This window comes from Rhinatrema bivittatum, chromosome 2, assembly GCF_901001135.1.
Source record: "Rhinatrema bivittatum chromosome 2, aRhiBiv1.1, whole genome shotgun sequence".
Classification (NCBI taxonomy): Eukaryota; Metazoa; Chordata; class Amphibia; order Gymnophiona; family Rhinatrematidae; genus Rhinatrema; species Rhinatrema bivittatum.
In genome coordinates, this window is record NC_042616.1 from 731,948,971 (window position 1) to 731,969,358 (window position 20,388).

Genomic DNA, 20,388 nt, shown 5'->3' on the forward strand with positions numbered 1-20,388 from the left:
TACTATGAACTACTGAACTACTAGTACTGAACTACTATGAGGGCACAGTCTATGGAAAAATGCCCCCAGAATATACCTGAGTGGCTAAACCCTGCTGTGAGGAAGTACCCGACCCAAAACACCTCTGATTTTCTTGTGTCAGCTTGTTCATTTAAGGGCAGATTTAAAATGCCTGGCGCACGTAAATCCCGGCCTTACGTGTGCTGGGTGAATCTTCCAAGAGGCCCAACCACACGCGTAAAGGCCGGTACGCACTCAAGTGCCGGGCCTCTTGGAAGGGACGGGCTGGGACAGCGCCATTATTCACTGTCCCGGCTGCCGGCGCATGCAACTTACTTCAGCTTGGGAGCTGAAGTTGGGCCTCAAAGGTAAAAAAAAAAATAAAAAAATTACATTTAGGGGTTGGGGAGGAGACGGGAAGGGAGGGGAGGGGAGGGAACTGGGGAAAGTAGCAAAGCGTCGCCATGCAAAAGTCGCAAAAATGTATCCCCCCTTGCGCGCACCGGTGCGCACACGTTATAAAATTGTGTGTCCGTATGTGCGCGCGCACATGGACCCGCGCATGGATTTTTTAAAAACCTACCCCTCAGTCAGGTGAGGCTGCCTGCTAATGTGTGGCAGGAGTCGTAAACTGTAACAGCTAATCTGTCTGTGATTGCCCCGTGTCTATTTACTAAACTTCTTAATCACCCATCCTGGGACCTTAGATGATGCACAAAAATACAGAACTTCCATAAAAATATAAAGCACATATAAAAAGAATTGTCAGAGAAAGCCCAACAATTAAAAGTAACATAGGTAGGAATAAAAACAATCCTCCTGCGTAGCAGGGTTGGTATAGCTGGGAGTTACCATTTAAAAATGACAAAAAAGCTGTTTCCCCAGAAAAGCAAATATGTAATCTGAGTGCTTGGTCAAGAATATTTTAAAAAGGAAAATAAATTAACTTGGCTCCATGATTTTAAATCACGAATTATGATTTGTGAAAGTTGGATTAGTTCAATTTTATTTTGTATTATTCTACACCATAGCCTTGCTGCGTTACAGTGATTTTTAAATGATATATAGCATTTTTCTGTTCTGGTGTGATAAAGTTAAGCCTAATCACAATTCAACTTGAATATCTAAAAAGAATGAAGAAGTAGACTGTGTGTGGGGTTTTTTTTTTAATGCAAAAAGGTCAGAGATAAAAGATCCAAACGAGTTTGGTTTTGGTGATTCATTAATCAATGTTAATGAGAAAGGAAGAACAATTAAAAGTCTGGAGACAAAGAAGCCCTCAGGTGATTTAATGTCTTAACATATCTATATATAAATCTTTTATTAAATTCCTATTACACATTTTAATATGTATACTTTAATATTTTAACACAGCTCCAAGAAATCTGGAACTGTTGAGTTATCATCTGGAGCCAGTGAGGAGAGAGAGAAAGGTTAGGTAATTACAGGTTTAGTGCTGGATCAATACTTTCACATGTTTACACAAAAATCAAGACTGCATTCACGCAGATAGGACAGAAATTAGAGTGCACAAGAGGAACAAGCTGCCACCTAGAGGTCAAGCCCTGTAATACACACTAAAGAAATCATTAATCTTAATTTTAAAATGACAGACTATTGCCCTTGCTCTATCTACAATGCTGTCTGAAAGATTAGTGAACAAGCCTTTATTTCAGGCACATGATTTGATTGCCATTAAGCTATTCATGCTGCGGTCATAAAATGAACCTTGCAATTAATAATTTTTTGTAATCAATCTGCCTCTCCACCTTCTTTTCCAAAGTAATCTGTAGAATATGCAAAATAAATTACCCTGAATAATGTAGACTTTAGAATTTTGTTATCTCTATATATGAACTATTAATTTTCTTAATTCTTTATGGCAGCACATAAAATATTTCTATGAAGTGATATAAAAATATATTTTTTGTGTTACTGTTTGAAATATAAGGCAAACATTTTATTTTGGTTTCTGAACTTGTTGTGCAAGGTCCTTGCATTGAAAACAAATTTTAATAATCACTGCCGAGGTTGTTGCTTGCCAATCTCCTAAATAATGTATTTATTGAATTAATACATTTATATTAACTGATCTACAATTCTTAGCAGATTACATCAGCACATACACAGTTAAACATGAAAAATGTAACTGTAAAGCATATAGTGGCCTAATGTTTAAGAAAAGTTCTGTATAAATACGAAGTGACATTATTTGTAGTAGTGTATCCAGTCTCCCAGAATCCTTGTTAGTAAAATCTCTCCTAGTAAATAATTTATTACTCTGTTAAACTATCCTGGAGAAACCTTCAAACATATTAAGTTCAGGTTTCACAACCTTTACTTGCTATTTCTATCCAATAGTTTTTTCAATGTGGTTTATTTAAAAATATCAAATATCAAAATATTTAAATAAGCAAAAAGTGAAGCAAAGAAATAACAGCTGTGAGTCAGAAAGAAAACTTGCTAGTGCACCCTATAAAGAGTATAATGTATTCCGTGAACACACAATTGCTACTTAGAACACTGTACTTGTGACCTTCACTGAAATATAAGATACAATACCACCCTCTTTTAGCCTTTCCTTACAGGCATTAGAAACATCTGCCTTCTGAGATCCAAATGCATTTTTCCCAAATGAGTTCTTCAATTCCAACTCAGAAATGCAATATGTAAGTAGCTTTCTGAATGGAAAATGTGGGATTGCTTCTTCTTTAATGCAAATCACAGCAACATCTTTTAGCTCATGTATTTTCAGGCTTTGTTTTAAAAAGCTTCTTGAGATAGCATGGAAAGTAAAAGGATTCAGAAGAAGCTTTAGTGACTAGAAATAAAAATGCAAAGCTTACAGACGTCTAGAGCTCTACCAAACAGGATGCATAGAAGCATGGCATTAAAGCTAAAAATAGTATTTTCTTTTCAAAGCTCTTGATAATGAGATGAAAGCTCCAACCAGCACCCAATGAATAAATACTTCCAATATGCTATTACTATTAAGAAATGTCAAAACAAATAGTTTGAGGTCTCAAACAACTGACCCAGTCCTTGCCTTCTAAAAGTGAAACATTTTGCCTCTCTCGAAAAGTCTGTGATGTTTGAAAATATGTTCCATTGCCAATGAACCTATGAAAAAAGACAATATGTTACAAGTATATCCCAAGTCCAAATTCTGTTCCTTGGATAGGGGTTGTCACCTGACCTCAGGTCAACCAAACAGGATGATCCAATCCTGGTTTTAGCCCATTGCATGCATGGATTTGTAGTGCTAAATTTCTTAGAGAAATCAGTGAGAAAAAATTAGCACTACAAATCCATGCATGCAGTGGAGCAAAGCTAGATCTGGATCAGCCTTTGATTGCTTTGAGTTAAGGTAGGAAAGCTAATTTTGGAATGGCTAAGGCTGGAATCATAAGGGAGAGCAAGGTTCTGTCTTAGAGAGCCACCTGCTGAATGATTTAATGCAACACAAAAGATGGCTCCACAGTGGTTACAACCCAGTCCTGGAGGCACACCTACCTGATCTGGTTTTCAGGATGCCTCCAATGAATATTCATGAGATCATTTTGCATGTACTGTTCTCCAATGTACTATATGCAAATTTTCCTCATGCATAGTCATTGTGGCTAACTTGAAAACTAGACTGATTAGGTTTGCCTCCAGGACTGGGTTGGGAAACATTTCTCAAGGCAGCCCTGGTGTACCCCCAGCCAGTCTGATTTTCATGAAACCCATAATGAATATGCATGAAATAGATTCACATGCACTGCCTATGTTGCATGCAATTTTTTCTCATGCATATTCATTGTAGCTAGCCTGAAAACTATTCTGGTTAGGGGGTTCTTCGGGACCAGTTTGAGAAACGGTGCCTTAGAAGACTGTGGGAGTGCCACATCCCAAAAAGGAAAGTGGAGATATCAGACAACTCCTAGGCAAGAGTAAAGAAAATAAGGAAAAATACTACATACTAACACGAGGAAGCCTAGTCAAGCGCATCATGGAGTTCCACATCAAACTCTTCCATAGTAGTCTCCATTAATTAAACAGAAAGCTCACAATCTTCCCCATTTGTCAACCCTCTTCCCTTACTATTATTCTGATGGTCTTATTGCAACTGTGGCAAGTCTTATCAAATTCATCTTTCAGAGTTCTTCCCCTTGTGTTGCCGTTCTTTGTTCCATTATATCATGACAACAGTCTTGACAAAATAAAAGATTCTTAAAAAAACAAAACATCAGTGCTGAGGATCTGAATCTCTCCTGTGAAAAGATGGTTTCTTTCTTTGGGAAATCTTTTTATTTTAAAAGAATGAAATGTTTATTTATAGTTAGGAAAATTATATCCAAGAATAACTTGTTAGGAAAAGGTGATGAAATGACGTTAATAATAGAGAAATAAATTCACTCTATACATAAAAAGTCCTCCAGGAGGCCGGGGGGGGGGGGGGGGGTGAGGAGGAGGTGAAGGGAACCACACCCATTAGACCATAACATCTGATTAAAAAAAAAGCAAAACAAAACTAGAAAGCAAAACAGAAAGACACAGTCCTAACTACCGTGACACCAAACAAACTCAGGAGATTCTGGAGACTGTAAATATTACTTCAAAGAGTCTACTACCACACCCTAAAGGGATATTTCAGTGGAAACAGGTAGTGTCATATTATTTATAAACATTGCTATGCCAGACTGAAAAAAAAATAAAATGAACTTAAATTTGCAAAACTTAATAATACATTTGCAAAGAAACTTTAGGAAAAACAATGCCCCAATCTTCAAATCTATACACCTGGTGAAATCTAAACTATCTGAAGAAATTGGTGACAGTCCTAGCTTATCCTCAGATTTAACTTCCTCTTTTATCGGTGGCAAATAAAATGCCCAGAAAATCTGAAGGAAGGCATTAGATGGTATTTTTAGAACTTCCAAAAGATATTCTTTAAACATTTTATTCTGAGACATATTTTCCATCTTAGGGAAGTTAATTTGATAATATTTTCAAGATTCTCCACTTTATTATATAGAACAGTATTGTCTATGATTAAAGGAACGTCATCAAGCTAAAATTTTTCAATTTTAGCTTCACAAGCCTCCAGCTTCTTCTGACAATTCAAGTAATTGAGTTTCCTGAACCTGTACTTTAAAACACAAACCTGGACTACTAGTAACTGAAAAATTATTCCCCGGACCATCTGTAGCTATCCAGTATACACAGGCACTCCTGCATCCAGTCCTAACTGCCTTCAGATCCCCACTCAAGAAGGGTAGTACAGAGAGTCCTGAACACTGCTGAAACTGATGGCAACAGTCCCAATCCAGGCCTCTAGTCACACTGATGTCATCTGCATGTGACTCATACAGTACCTCACCAGGCATCCCCTCAACCAGTCTAGATAGAATCCTATCATCTGGATTCAAAGATGATTCAAATGCAGGTAGGTTGGCAACATACCTGTCCTTGACCCTCCTCCCAATGGCCCTTCCTCAAAGGCACTAGGCATCAGAGGCTCCCAATCACCAAAACAATCGATCAGAGCCAAAACAGAGGTAGGCCCAGTATCAACATGGAAGACCTGGTCCTTACCTTTCCTTTTCACCATGGCAAGAAAAAAAGAGGCAAGTAAAGTGACTAACATAAGCATCCACTGAAAGTGTGTTAGGGCCCGTCAGCCATCTTGCTGCTCCCCCATCCTTTACTTACTTTTGAGAATCATTGAACATGAAAGATTACCTTATAGTAGGTCTCATAACAACATTTTCTTGAATCCAATTGGATACGTTTAAATGTGGAAATTTTTATTTGTATCCTGAGACTTCTCCTGATTTGAAATTCACTCTTCAGACCAGTAGACACTGAATTCATTCTACATTCTAGACTAAGGACTACAAACACTATGGGGCAGATTTTAAAAGATTTACGCGCATAACCACTCCTGCGCGCACCAAGCCTATTTTGCATAGGCCCAGAGATGCGCACAAATCCCCGGGACGCGCGTATGTCCCGGGGCTTTGTGAAAGGGGCGGGGCCTCCGGCACAGCGGCCGTGCAGGGGGATCGTTTGCCGGCTCTTGGTCGGCGCGTGCAACCTACACCTGCCCGGAGGCAGGCGCAACTTATGAAATAAAGCTTAGGGGGTGTTTTAGGTAGGGCTGGGGGGGCGGGTTAGGTAGGGGAAGGGAGGGGAAGGTGGGGGGGTGGGGCGGAAGGAAAATTTCCTCCGAGGCCGCTACCCGGTGCGCACAAATGTACGCCCGATTTCGGAGAGGCCTCGGAGGGAAAGGGGAAAGGCATTGGGGCTCCCCTAGGGCTCGGCATGCGCAAGGTGCACTAGTGTGCACCCCCTTGCATGCACTGACCCCAGATTTGATAACATGTGCGCGGCTGTACACGCATGTTATAAAATCGGGCGTACATTTGTGCGCGCCGGGTAGCGCGCACAAATGTACCCAGCGCGCATATGTTTAAAAATCCGGCCCATTATACTTAGTAATGTCTTGACTTTGGTAAAAATGAGTAGTTGGGACAAGAGCAAATGGTGAAGGAAAGACAGGATTCTATTTCTGTCTCGCTGCTGTTTAAGTTCAAGCTATTGTGCTATCTATTGTTCCACTTAGTAGTAGCAACAGCATATGTAGATTGTGTAACTGGGACTGTATTTACTGCAGAGATGTAAGTCGGTAAACTAATTTGACAAACCCACAAAAAGCTTGCAGATTTGGTGAATTAGTTTGTTAAACTTTATTATTTAAAAACATCAAATGTTCATTTCTCAAATCAATGACTGTCTTGAAGTTGGAGCAATCACATTGGATTTGGTAGAATTTTTCCCAGATTTGCTGAGGAAATTTTGATGAATTTCTCCAGCATATCTTGGGAAAGTATGAAAAATACATCTAACTCACTCCAACCATGTTGAAAATCTGAGTTCATCCGATGTATTTTCTGTTTTTAGATATGATAAGATCTCACCATTCCGATGCAAGTGCCACCAGGCCCTGGCTCTTCATATAACCGAATATGGAAAGGCAGAATCCCCTGTATCACAACTCAACTTGTGGAAAATACATTTGCCATTGCTCTGTTATCCAGTAACAAGAACTAACTTCTTGTTAGACTTTGAACTGTGGATGGTTTTTTTTCTAAGACAGTTTCTTAGGTTCACTCTGCTTATAATTACATTTTTAGATCGGTTCAATGAAAATGTCAGGTGATCTTTGGAAAGTTAGATAATTTCAGAAATTACTTACTACCTTTGTACTATAGTACTTGGAGGTTTTCTGGGGAAAAAATATACATGTTCAGAATCATTCCAAGCAAACCTGGTTACTAACATCTAAGAGGAAATGTTGAGGATTCCATTGAATTGTGGATTTTGCAATCATTTTTGTTAAGAGAAAATACAGTTTGAACTTCTAAGCAGAATTCCAAAGATCAAACTAAAGCATAAAGCTTCATGTGAAGGTTTTAAAATTTGCATGGATTCTCATGACAATTAAGTATAAAAAAGAAAAAGGTGAACTTCCACAGATGTATATCAGAAGCAAGAAAGAATAACTGGACAAAAGGAAACACTAAATAAAAGGAGTTTAGGATGGAGGAAAAGAAGAAAACAGGAATTACCATCAAATATCCGAAATGTAGGCATTAAGATGCTGGGATCCTCGGTGCTAGACTGCAGCTTTAATCACTCTGCCAGGTGAATATTCTGTAAACCAAAATATGGAAGAACATTCAATCTCTGAGCAAAATTTGAGGAAGTAGAGAGAGATTGAAGGACATGCTCTGAAACTGAGAAAGGAAGGTCATATGAAATCTGGAGGCTCATGAAGTGTAGCAGAGAGCAAGTAATTATCTGTATAAATTGGAAATATGGGCAGAAGTAGATGGGACTTACTATGTGACATCTCAAGGTACGTATTCAGGTGCACATTTACATTCTCAAGTGTCCAGATCAGAACAGTGCACTTGTCAAACATGTTGGTAGCCAGGATATTTATCTTTTTTCCTGGTAATAATATTGAAAATCAGTCAGAGCAGGTGATCTAAGATTTGTTATTATTGTATTTTTTATTTTATTAGAATCATATACAGATTTTAATTGTTTTATCAACTTTGTGTGTGATTTTTTATATGGATGTTATAATGTTTTTTATTTATGCAGGTTTAATGTATATTATAATGATGCTTTGGATGTTGCCATAGAAAAGTGGGTTATAAATGATGTAATTAAATTAAATTAATTAAATTATTATTTAGAAGTGAGACAAAATAGATCATTGAACTAAATATATTAGTCATGGTTTCAAACATTTAATTGAATATGATATAATTCAGTATTTTCTGGATTGAAACTAGATAATCTGGTTACATTTTGATATTTTAATATTTTATTTCTTTTTCCTGTTTTTGTTTTATATTTATTGGATTAGATTAGTAATTACTTTGTGACTATGCACAATAATTAATAGGCTGTTCTGTACATAGATATTCAAGAATGAGCAGAGGTGGGTGGTACCTTATAGACTTACTTTATACATGGATACAATTATCATCTCTATAAAGTTCTACATCCCACCAGATGGATGCCCAAGCCCCCAGTGAAAAGAGAACCCTCCTATATGCACCAATGTTTCAACATGGCACTGAAACTTCTGGTGCAGAATGTCCTTCCCTCCTCCTTTTCTAAATAAAAAATCTCTGATGATGTTATTGCCAATTGCCTTAACCTTAACACTGTGAACTTCTCCCTCACTACTGTAACCTTATTTTAGCCATGTCATTCGTCACAATAATGTTATCTTCTCTTTCTTACCCTGGTGGTCCAGCAAAACTTAATGATGTGCTTGGTACCCCTTCCTATCCATAGTGTCCTGTAGGTATGTAACCACTCTGTCCACCTCTATTCTTGTTCCCAAATCTATTTCTTTGACAAAATGATACTATATTTGCCTCTTTGGGACATCTTCTCTCTGCCAAGACATAAAGTGGCTATATAATGTTACTACTGGTGGTATGTGCCCCTAGCATACTACTCTTACCTTTCCTGGGATCACTATAGCAAATTTGCTTCTTATTTTAAAGGTCCCCTGAAGTATTGGGAGAGAATTTGGTGAGCTTAGATAACAGAAAAGGTCTCTCAAATTCCAGCCACCTTGGTCTGGATCCAAATAACTTCCATCTTCAGTCTACAGAGCTGAATGCAGATAAGGCAACATGGTCTAGTCTGTCCCAACATGAGGACATCCATGGGAGCCACATAGCCAGACAGGAAAGGCCAAGCCCAGAATTCCAAGCAGACAATGCTACTGCAAAATTTGCAACCTTCTCCCACACAGAGGGGTCAGGTGCTAAAAGCAACTCTTGCTCATAGTGCTGTTTTATTCAGCAATGGTCTTCAACATGTATATATGTACTACACATATAGGGCTTGATTTCTGAAGCAATGCATGTTCATAAAACCCAGATTTTTTATGTAAGTGAGCCTTTGGGGCAATTAGGGGGTTGTGCTTCTAAAAATAAGCCTGAAACCCCATTTTGCACATACTAGCAAGATGTTCCACGGGGCCATTTTGAGGCGGGGTAAGCTATGTTACACACACAAGTTACCAAAATGTTGCACAGATACTTTCAGTTTTCAAAAGTATGAACCTAAATGTACGTGCAGAAAATTTCACCTGCTCGGAAACTTTCTGTACATGTGTGTGTCAGACATACTGGGACAACCTGCACATTTTTAACCAGAATTATGGGCATAAGTTTGCTTTGAAAATCCAGGCTAATGTCCAAGGGAGAAAAAGTTCAAAGTAACCGCAGACTTTAACCCTGTGTGGGTTGTTATAAAATTACCCTCACAATGAACAATAATTATGGGACCAAAAAAATCCGTAGGTATTAATTATGCTACTAAGCACAAGAAAACGTTTGTGGGCTTGACAGCAAAAATAAAGAGAAAGAGGATAAAACGAGATATATTCATTTTGTTCTCATCTGCAATTCTCAGATACCTTGTAAATTATGCTGTATTCTAATATTCCTTCAACAACTGCTTTTTGTGTAAATCAGTGTTCTGCAGTTTCACTGAAATGCTTTTAAGTGAAAATACTTTGACATGCTTAATAGGAAAATGTCTTACAGGAGAAAATTAACTGGAAAAGAAATAATTAAATCCTCCACTTAGAGCATTATCTTGTGATAAGTCCATGATAAGCAATAAATAACTTACCATGATTAATCAGGTTTCTAAACATTGTTTTTCACCACCATAATCCAGTCAGTTTACCATTGCTCTGCATGAACACCAAGACATGGGAACTGTGATAACCAAGTGAGTTCATAAAAGTCACTAACTTATAAAGATAATTTATTAGGGCTTTTTTAAAATCTCCTTAGTAATTAGAATATTGTGAACATAGAATGGAATTTCATTAGACTATTGTTTTCCTAGTACTTGGGTGGTTGGAGTCTATGGGATAGTAAACTAAACCAGAATGAAGTTAGGTAGATTTCACATATATTAGAAGCATGTGTCATTGGGCATGAATTTATTTTATCCTGAGCAAAATGGCATAAAACATAGCGCTAGGTCCTTCAGCTCAGTGGATCTACGTGCTCTCTCTCCTTGGGCCTGGATTTATTAATTCTGTGCCTAGGATGACAAAAATCTGACAGACTGATGTAATAAAGTGCATTCAGCTTAGCATATGGTTTTACTTGTGATTGAGCACTCCGTTCATGTGTGTAATAATAGCCGCTGATGCAGCAAGAAGATTAATGCGCCAAAAACTGCTTCTGCTGGTGTGCCTCTCCCAGCTTCATCGAACCGTTTTGCCACCCTAGGCTCTGCTGGGAGAGCTGTTGCTGAGCCTCTGTTAACCCCACTGGTTTCCATTATATTGACGGTGTCAAGCCCCACCCTGATGATGTCATCAAACCGGGGGTGGGGGGTGGGTAAAGAGCCGGCGTGGGACACTGGAGGTGCTGTGCGCCAGTGGTGATTACGCTCCATTGCACACACAAAGAAGCGTGACAAAGGAGCTCCTTTGAGCACTCCTTCATGCACACTGAGTGCCACTGAGCCTGCAGAAGGCTTTATTGTTGACTCCTCACAGGACTACCATTTCAAAATCCAAACACTGACTAGTCAAGGATGCTATGGTAACCTCTCATCATAAACCACACTAAAGCGCATGCATGCAACCATGAGGGGATCGATTACTAAAAAATGGGAATCAGAATCAGAGTAAATGTGCTCTTATTTGGATAAGCTACAAGCTCTTGCCCGCAATGCGCTCCAACCAGCATCATATGTGAGCACAGGGCATGTATGGTTGCGTGTATGCGCTTTAGTGTGGTTTATTGTATGGGCTGGTTTTACTATTTTAGTGTTTGACCTCTCATCATATAAATCCTACCACAACGTTCGCCGACCACATTGTCTCAAGCAAGTACTCACCTTTGATTAACATTCTCCCTTTTATGAGGTTTCCATTAATTTAATTAATGCTCAGTCTGTTAGAAATAAGTTTCAGCTTATTCATGATGTTATTCTCACTGAACTACCTGACTTTTTCTGTATTATAGAATCTTGGCTTTTAGACTCTGATCTCATCACACTTAACCAAATCTGTCCTGTATGGTATTCCTATAACTCTCAGCCACGCATGAAAAAGAGGGGTGGTGGGCAGCTTTTCATATACAATGATATTTGGAATATTAAATCTAAAACTTTATCCCATGACTCCCATCTGGAAATGCTGATCATTTCTTTAAATTGCTTTTCTATCTTTTTAGTTTACTCTTCTCCAAAATTATTAGCCAAAGATTTATCGCCTTTACTCGAACAATTGATGCTCTCCAAGACTGATCTAAATAATATAGTTATTCTTGGTGATTTCAGTTTACATATTGATGTCAAGCCCCTGCCATCACTTTGTTCTCTATTCTTAGACATCATGGATTCACTTGGATCATTTCAGTTCCCACTCACAGATTAGGTCACACACTTGATCTTGTTTTTGTTAACAACTCTCTCCAAAAGTCTAGCATTTCATCATTAAATGTCAATCAGGTTCCTTGGTCTGACCATTCTTGCATCAACTTCTGCTTCTGTACCCTTAAGCCTGTGTCAGATTGACCTCATCTCTCACAACCCACCGAGGCATTGTAAAACTGATAGTACCTTGTTTTCTACCATTGTTTCATCTGCAAGCTCCAATTTATCATTTCATAACATCACTGATTGCATCTCACAATGGGATCAACTAATAGTGTCCAGTCTCAACAATTTAGCTGCCCTGAAATTAGCTACTTCTTGACATGCCAAATCTCAGCCATGGATTACCTCTTCTATCAAAACTGCATGTCAAACCCTCAGAAAGTCTAAACGTAAATGGCGAAAGAGTCCATCCTTAGAATTGGCCCAAGGTTTTAGGGCAACCCATAAAAGTTACCAAACCCTGCTCTTAGAGGCCAAAAAAACTACCATTCAAACTTAATAAATAAGATTGGCTATGATCCTAAAATCTTGTTCGCTATAGCTAGTAGGGGTGTGCATTCGTTTTGAACTTAAATGTAAAACGCTACTTTTTTTTTTTTTTAACTTAAAAAAGTGATAACACGTAAACGATCGGATTTCCAACTTATTCAACATAGCTATGTTGAATACGTTGGAAATCGCGATTGTTGATCCAAAATAAAAATTTAAACCCCCTCACCATCCTTAATCCCCCCCCCCAAAGACTTACCACAACTCCCTGGTGGTCCAGCGAGGAGTCAGGACGCCATTTCTGCCATTTCTGAACTCCTTTGCGAGGAGCACGTGACGTCGGCGCCACGTTGGAGTGACGCGGCGTCACGTGATTCCCCGCGCGATCGCTCCGGGACCCTCCGTTCGACCCAAAAGGAACTTTTGGCCAGCTTGGGGGTGTCAGAAGGCCCCCCCAAGCTGGCCAAAAGTTCCTTTTGGGTCGAACGGAGGGTCCCACGGGGAATCACGTGACACCGCGTCACGTGATTCCCCGAGCGATCGCTCCGGGACCCTCCGTTCGACCTAAAAGGAACTTTTGGCCAGCTTGGGGGTGTCAGGAGGCCCCCCCAAGCTGGCCAAAAGTTCCTTTTGGGTCGAACGGAGGGTCCCGCGGGGAATCACGTGACGCCGCGTCACTCCGACGTGGCACCGACGTCACATGATTCCCCGCGCGATCGCTCCGGGGGACCCTCGTTCGACCCAAAAGGAACTTTTGGCCAGCTTGGGGGGGCCTCCTGACACCCCCAAGCTGGCCAAAAGTTCCTTTTGGGTCGAACGGAGGGTCCCGGAGCGATCACGCGGGGAATCACGTGACGCCGCGTCACTCCGACGCGGCGTCACGTGATTCTTTTCTCTAGGCTGAATATGGAACACAATACTATTTAAATTGCTGCAAGTGGGAAAGTGAATCAAACCATCAACAAAACTACCTGTAGCCTTTAGATATACTGAAGGAAAAGAAAAAGCGAGGCACAAAAACCTTTATAAAAAATAATTGCCAAAGACAAAATGTGGAAATGATGCAATGTTTAAAGTGCTGATCATATGACCAAACTTGACATTTTCTGCGCGATCGCTCCGGGGGGCGTCCTGACCCCGCTGGACCACCAGGGAGTTTTGGTAAGTCTTGGGGGGGGGGGGGATTAAGGAGGGTGAGGGGTTTAAATTTTTATTTGCACATATGGACATAGACTCAACTTATGGAATTCTCCATATGTCCATATTGACCGCAAATGGGACCCCCTTTCGACTTATGGACATATGAACTTAAACTTTTGCTCTGCACATCCCTAATAGCTAAACGGCTCACTAATTCTAAATCCACAAAGCTTTTTCCACTTGAAAGTCTTTCCACTGAATCCTTCCTTATCCACTTCAGTTTGAAAACTGAAAAACACCACCTGAAATTCCTCAATGTTTCTGACTGGTTCTTGTCTCATTAGCATCCACCTGGGACCCTTTAGATTTTGCTTCTTCTAGCAAAGCTAGCAATTTCATTTCTAAATCCAATACCACCCTCTGACCTCAAGCCCTGTGCTCTTCAGCACTACTCAAGACTGCCAAGGAAACCTTACCTTTTTGCACACTTAATAAACTTAGCTTTGAATGAAGGCACTGTTCCCACAAGCCTAAAGAAGGCTGTTGTTCATCCTCTCCTTTAAAAAAAATCCAACCTTGACCCAGGTAACTACAGACCTATTTCTGCTCTACAGTTCTTTTAAAACATTCTTGAAGTCTCAGTGTTATATCAACTATCAGACCATGCTGAAAAGTTTGACTTACTTGATTTACATCAATATGGATTTCAACGTGCCTTAAGTACTGAACTTCTTTTCTCCTTAACAGACACTATCAGAAGAAGTATTGATGCTGGTCACCAATTCCTTCTTGTTTCCCTTGACATCTCATCAGCCTTTGATACTATAGATCACAACATTCTCCTTTTCTGTCTTTGGGAATGAGGCCTGTCTGGAAAAGTCTTGGCATGATTTCGCTCCTACCTTTCTAACCGATCACAACAAGTTAACGTTCACAATGAAATTTCCTCTCTCTCTTCTATAAAAACTGGTGTTCCTCAGGACTCAGCTCTTTATTCTCTTCTCTTTAACATCTACTTAGCATTGATCTGTAAACTTTTGGTCAATCTGACTAATTCCTACAAACTTTATGCTGATGACATTCAGTTCATCATCCGTGTCCATTCTTCCTGGAATGAAATACTAGATCATTTTAGTATTTGGTTTTCAACAATTAATTCATGGCTAAAACATAACAGACTTTAATCATGTCTAGTCCACATTCCACAATTAAAGAAACCACCATAGGTCTTGATAATTCTATATTTCAAATAAAAAAAACAGATGAAAAGCCTTGGAGTCTTATCAGACAGTTTTCTTTCTTTTAAGCCGCAAGTGAAGTAGGTCATTAAACAAGGCTTTTACAGATTATGAGTTCTTTCCAGCCTTAAAAAACTCCTGCATCCACCGGAAATTTGCACTGTTCTTCAGGCTTCCATATTTCCTATTGTTGATTAGTGCAATAGCCTCTACATTGGTCTTCCCATTTTTCACGCTACGTGCCATTCAGTTATTGCTAAATTCAGCAGCATGCCTCATCTCAGGCCTGAAGCATTCTGATCACATAATTCCCATTCTGCTTGAACTACACTGGCTGTCTCTTCTTGAAAGAGTCAAATTTAATCTTGGCATGAACATCTACAAATTACTCAATGATGACTCCTGCCCATGGACTAACACAGTTTTAAAATGTATTAACTCTCTCTGTCCTTGCACTCTGCTCAATGAGTTCTCTTAGATTTTCCATCTTCTAAAGTTGCACGCCTATGCACCACGTGTGAATGATATTTCTCTGTAGCTGGCCCAGAATTCTGGAACTTTATTCCTTCTGAGATTCGTCAGTGCAATTCAATTAAAACCTGCAAGGCTCTCCTTAAAACATTTTTGTTTAAAATTTGTTACTTTTAATTTATTTCATGTTCTTATCTCGAATTATTATTACTCTGTCTTTATCTTATAATGCATGTGTTTTAGTTTGTAATTTATATTTGCTTATTTTATTTTGTTTTTACCCTTTTAATTATATGTTACTAATTTAATTATTTATTATTATGTATGTACTTTTATGTTCATCGCCTAAACCTTTATTGAGTTAGGCAATTCATAAATCCCATAAAATATAAATGTAAATGTAAAACTCACATTCTAACAGACACATACTGGATCGTGCCCAATGCATGTAAATCCATGTAAATGAAGACATTAACTATTACTGTCTGATGCTGAAAAGTGCGCTCAAACGGTGGGTGTCCAACACACGTTTTTTAGCATGGGAAATTTAACTCTGGCTCTGGAAATGGAATAAAGTTTTCTTACAGTCTAGCAGCCAGCACTGGTGAAGGCTTCTTTGGCATTGTCAAATTGGTTTATCTTTATTTCTTTACCTAAAGTGGGCACAGATGCCCAGGGAAATGCTCTGGAAGTGGCAGAGCAGGACTGGCAGGCTGAAGAGAGTATGGTTATGGAGAGCCCACTGAAAAAAAATAAATAAACAGTTATGCTGTGGACTGAAACAGTTAAAAAGTCAGCGATATGAGAGGAGAGTGAAGAAGTGTTTTTCAGTCAGGAGGTTGTTCAATGTCTGCCACCACCAAGTAGAGTCCAGGAATGATCCAAGGTGCAGGGAGTGGGATCGCTTATTCCAGACTCCATCTGGGGCAGTAACAGACTCCAGACTCCATCTGGGGCAGTAAAATTATCATTGAGGTCTGCGAATCCGGAAAAGGGTACATGGTGCCACCACCAAGAGACACGAGGGAGTTTAAATTAAATAAAAGAAAGTCCATTGAGGCATGATAACTGACAAAGTCCAGTGTCGGAGCTAATGAGATCTATCCATGCCCCTATTTATGCCGCTCTGATTGCTATCTCATTTGAATACTGCATCAGGCACACAGGGGATGTGGCTGTGCACACATTAGGAAAACAGATGCTCAATATGAGAACCCGTTTTGCGTGCAGCTTCTTGCATCGCCCTGTGAGAGTGGTAATCTGCTGTCTTCCAGGTGTGCTGCATCTTACTCTGCAGAGAACAGCTTTTACTTCCTGCTCTAGCCGCTCCCTTCCCAGGCAGTTCACAGAGAACAGAAGGAGAAGATTGGAGTGGATTCAGTAACGAATCAATCTGTATTTGAACTCAGCACGGGTTCCTATGCCAAGGTTGGCGGGATAATTGAGAACCATTAAAGAGACTGGGTCAACAAAGATTCCTCCTATCCCATGACATTTTATTTTCATGAGGAGTCTCTTGTAAGGGACTTTATTAAATGTCTTCGAAAATCCAAGCCACTATAAGGCCAATATTCAAAAACACGAAAAATGGATAACCTGTCTGACTAAAGTCAGCCAGATAAGTTATCTGGGATATTCAGTGGGATACATATCTCACTGAATATCCCAGATTAAAAATATCTGGCTAACTGTAGCCAGATAACTTTAAACCTAACTAGTTAGTTTTTGAATATCGCCAGTTAGATGTAAAGTTATCTAGCTAACTGTTAGTGGGATAACTTTAGCCTTTACTGGCTATATTTTAAAGAATATAGCTGGTTAATTGGTGCTGCAGCACTCAAAAAAAAAAAATCTTTCTGGCCTAATGGCCCGAATGACAGCTTCACCCCCAACAAGCTATAGCAAGCAGCCCTACCAGGCCGAGCATCCCAACCTCCCAAAATCTACTAAAAAGATTAAAATAAATTAAAGAAGAGGTCTGCCACTGGCCTGGTCCCTCGCCCACTCACTCCTCGTTTCCACATTGTAATGTTTAAATAGCCCTCCTAGGGCTTCTCTCCCTCCCACTTTTACCTCCACCAGCTCAGTATCTTCAATCTGTAAGCTCTTTAACCTGGATCACGGTAGCAGCCTACCATGACCTGGGCCTGGAGTTGCTGCCATTACTAGGAAGCTATACTAGAAGCACCAAGCCTGGTTGCTGTAGGCTGCTACCACGATCCATGCTGAAGAGCTTACAGATTGAAGGTACTGCAAGGGTGGGAGGGTTAGAGTTGGGGTAGGAGGGGGAGGGAAAAAAGCCTGAGGAGGGTATTTAAACATCACAAATGTAGAACTAGGAAACGGGCCAGGGGAGAGGGGCAGGCAGGTGCCAGACCTTTTCTATTTATTTCATTCCTTTTAGCAGAATTTAGGGGGTGGGGATGCTTGACCCGGTAGGGTCGCCTGCAGTAATTTGAAAGGGGGGGGAGGGTCTGTCATTTGGACCACCAGGTCCATGAGTTTTTTTTTTCTTTTTGAGTGCTACATCACCACTTAACCAGCAGTATTATTTTGAATAAAGTAAGTTAAGGCTAAAGTTATCCTGCCACATGAAACTGGATAAATTTAGACCTGCTAGAAGACATATCTTGAGTTAGCAGAAGAACTTATTCGGTTAGTTCCGAATATCGGAGTTAGCCTGATAAGTTAGTCAGCTAACTGAGGCCCGCCCTGGAATGTCCCCAACCTCTAGCCAGATAAGAAGAGGGAATATTCAAAACTTGCCATTTAGATGGATAACTTGTGATATATCCATCTAAATGGCTTTGAATATTGACCTCCATATTGGTAGGGTCACCATTATCCGCATGCTTATTTACATGGCAAAGATTTCTAAAAGTTTATTAAGACTTCCCTCTGCTAAATCCATACTTGCTCTTCCCTGTTAAGCCATGTTTATCCATATGACCAGTAATTTTCTTCTTATTTATAGCTTCCACCATTTTACCAGGCACAAATGTCAAGCTCACTGATCTGTAATTCTTCTGTTCATCCCTAGAGCCCTTTTCGAAAGTTGGCTTTATATTTGTTACCCTTCAGTGCTCCGATATAGAGGCAGATTTGAATGACAGATTAGAGTACCATGAGAGGCTTCTAAGAAAAGTAAAAAGTCATGGGATAGAAGGCGATGTCCTTTCGTGGATTACAAACTGGTTAAGTGACAGGAAACAGACAGCTCGATACAGTAACATTCATTTGAAGATTTCTCGTCTGTAACGAGCTCGCTGCGCACAATTCGGACGCGTAAGGCAAACCAGTGATACAGTCTCCAGTTTCGCGCGTCCGTAGCGCTTCTTAAAACAGACGCGTAACCCTTCCCCACCCGGCATGTAAATGAACGAATTAGCTGTATAATGAAGGAATTAGCTATTCCCCTCCGATACCGTAACGCGCGCTCAGGTTATCTCATTAGTAACGCACTGTTTTGCCGCGGCCGTAACGTGTTAGTTTACCGCCTCCCCCTAGTAGGAGTTAGGACTGTGAGTCTAGTAACAAATCCATCGACACCGCTTAAGACACTCAAAAACAATAAAACACAATAAAAAAAAAAGTGATACAGAGATGATCGAGAAAATGTAATGATGTGGGACACATAAAACCTGTCAGAAAAAAAAATAAAAATTTTTAAATACCTGTCGGAGGGCCGCGTGGGTCCAGGCGGCGGCGGCGGGAGCCGGGTGGTCGCGTGTTAAATCTAGGCCGCGGGCGGGTGGGCGCCTGTTCCAGGCGGCAGCGGCAGCGGCGGCGGGGGGACACGCGTTAGTTCGAGTCGGTCGGTGGGCGGCGGGTGGTCGCGTGTTAAATCTAGGCCGGGTCCGCACAGGCGCGCATTCATTCACTGCCGGTGGGGGCTGCCCCGGCAGCCCCCACCGGCAGTGAATGAATGCGCGCCTGTGCGACCCCTGCGATTCGGCGCTCAAGGCAGTCACATGCCGTGACGTCACGGCATGTGACTGCCTTGAGCGCCGAATCGCAGGGGTCGCATTCATTCACTGCCGGTGGGGGCTGCCCCGGCAGCCCCCACAGGCAGTGAATGAATGCTGTGACTGCCTTGAGCGCCGAATCGCAGGGGTCGCACAGGCGCGCATTCATTCAGGCGGAGCCGGCAGCTTTCGCCGCCGGCTCCTCCGCCTGGATGAATGAATGCGCGCCTGTGCGACCCGGCCTAGATTTAACACGCGACCACCCGCCGCCCACCGACCGTCTCGAACTAACGCGTGTCCCCCCGCCGCCGCTGCCGCCTGGAACAGGCGCCCACCCGCCCGCGGCCTAGATTTAACACGCAACCACCCGGCTCCCGCCGCCGCCGCCTGGACCCACGCGGCCCTCCGACAGGTATTTAAAATTTATTTTTTTTTGAACACTCAGGTTTTTACATATTTTGGTATTTTTTTTTTCACTTCATGGTGCCTGTCATTTCAAATGTCATTTGAAATGACATTTGAAATGACAGGTACCAGCGCACCCTGGTTACTGTATAGGCGCTGTATTAAGCGCCTATACAGTAAAATGGGTTACGCGGGCATAACCCTTCCCTACCGCTTTAAAGCTGCGGCATGCATTTGCATACGATTAGAGGAGAGTATCGGGGAGTTAGTGAAGAGAACTGTGCGTGCGGGGAGGAAGGGTGCGCCTGACACTGCCGCACTGTTATTACCGCGGCCTTACAGGATCGACCTGAGAGTAGGACTAAATGGTCAATTTTCTCAGTGGAAAAGGATAAACAGTGGAGTGCCTCAGGGATCTGTACTTGGACTGGTGCTTTTCAATATATTTATAAATAAACTGGAAAGGAATACGACGAGTGAGGTTATCAAATTTGCGGATGATACAAAATTATTCAGAGTAGTTATATCACAAGCGGATTGTGATACATTACAGGAAGACCTTGCGAAACTGGAAGATTGGGCATCCAAATGGCAGATGAAATTTAATGTGGACAAGTGCAAGGTGTTGCATATAGGGAAAAATAACCCTTGCTGTAGTTACACGATGTTAGGTTCCATGTTAGGAGCTACCA

At 40.9% G+C, this 20,388-nt stretch overlaps 1 protein-coding gene and 1 long non-coding RNA gene across 4 annotated transcripts in view; one reads left to right on the plus strand and one right to left on the minus strand.

Annotated features, from left to right (window-relative positions):
* Positions 1–20,388, plus strand: part of OXR1 (oxidation resistance 1) — a 1,217,970-nt gene that overhangs the window by 461,440 nt on the left and 736,142 nt on the right. The window lies entirely within an intron of this gene.
* The window catches only part of LOC115085627, a 242,542-nt gene that overhangs the window by 34,453 nt on the left and 187,701 nt on the right, over positions 1–20,388 (minus strand). The window contains exons 4-5 of one of the 2 annotated variants that reach the window (XR_003854909.1): positions 7,614–7,698; positions 2,454–3,120 (exon numbers count right to left, since the gene is read on the minus strand). This is a non-coding gene — a long non-coding RNA (uncharacterized LOC115085627). Of the gene's footprint in view, positions 1–2,453; positions 3,121–7,613; positions 7,699–20,388 lie in introns of those variants that run through there. The other variant, XR_003854908.1, reaches the window with a different exon arrangement.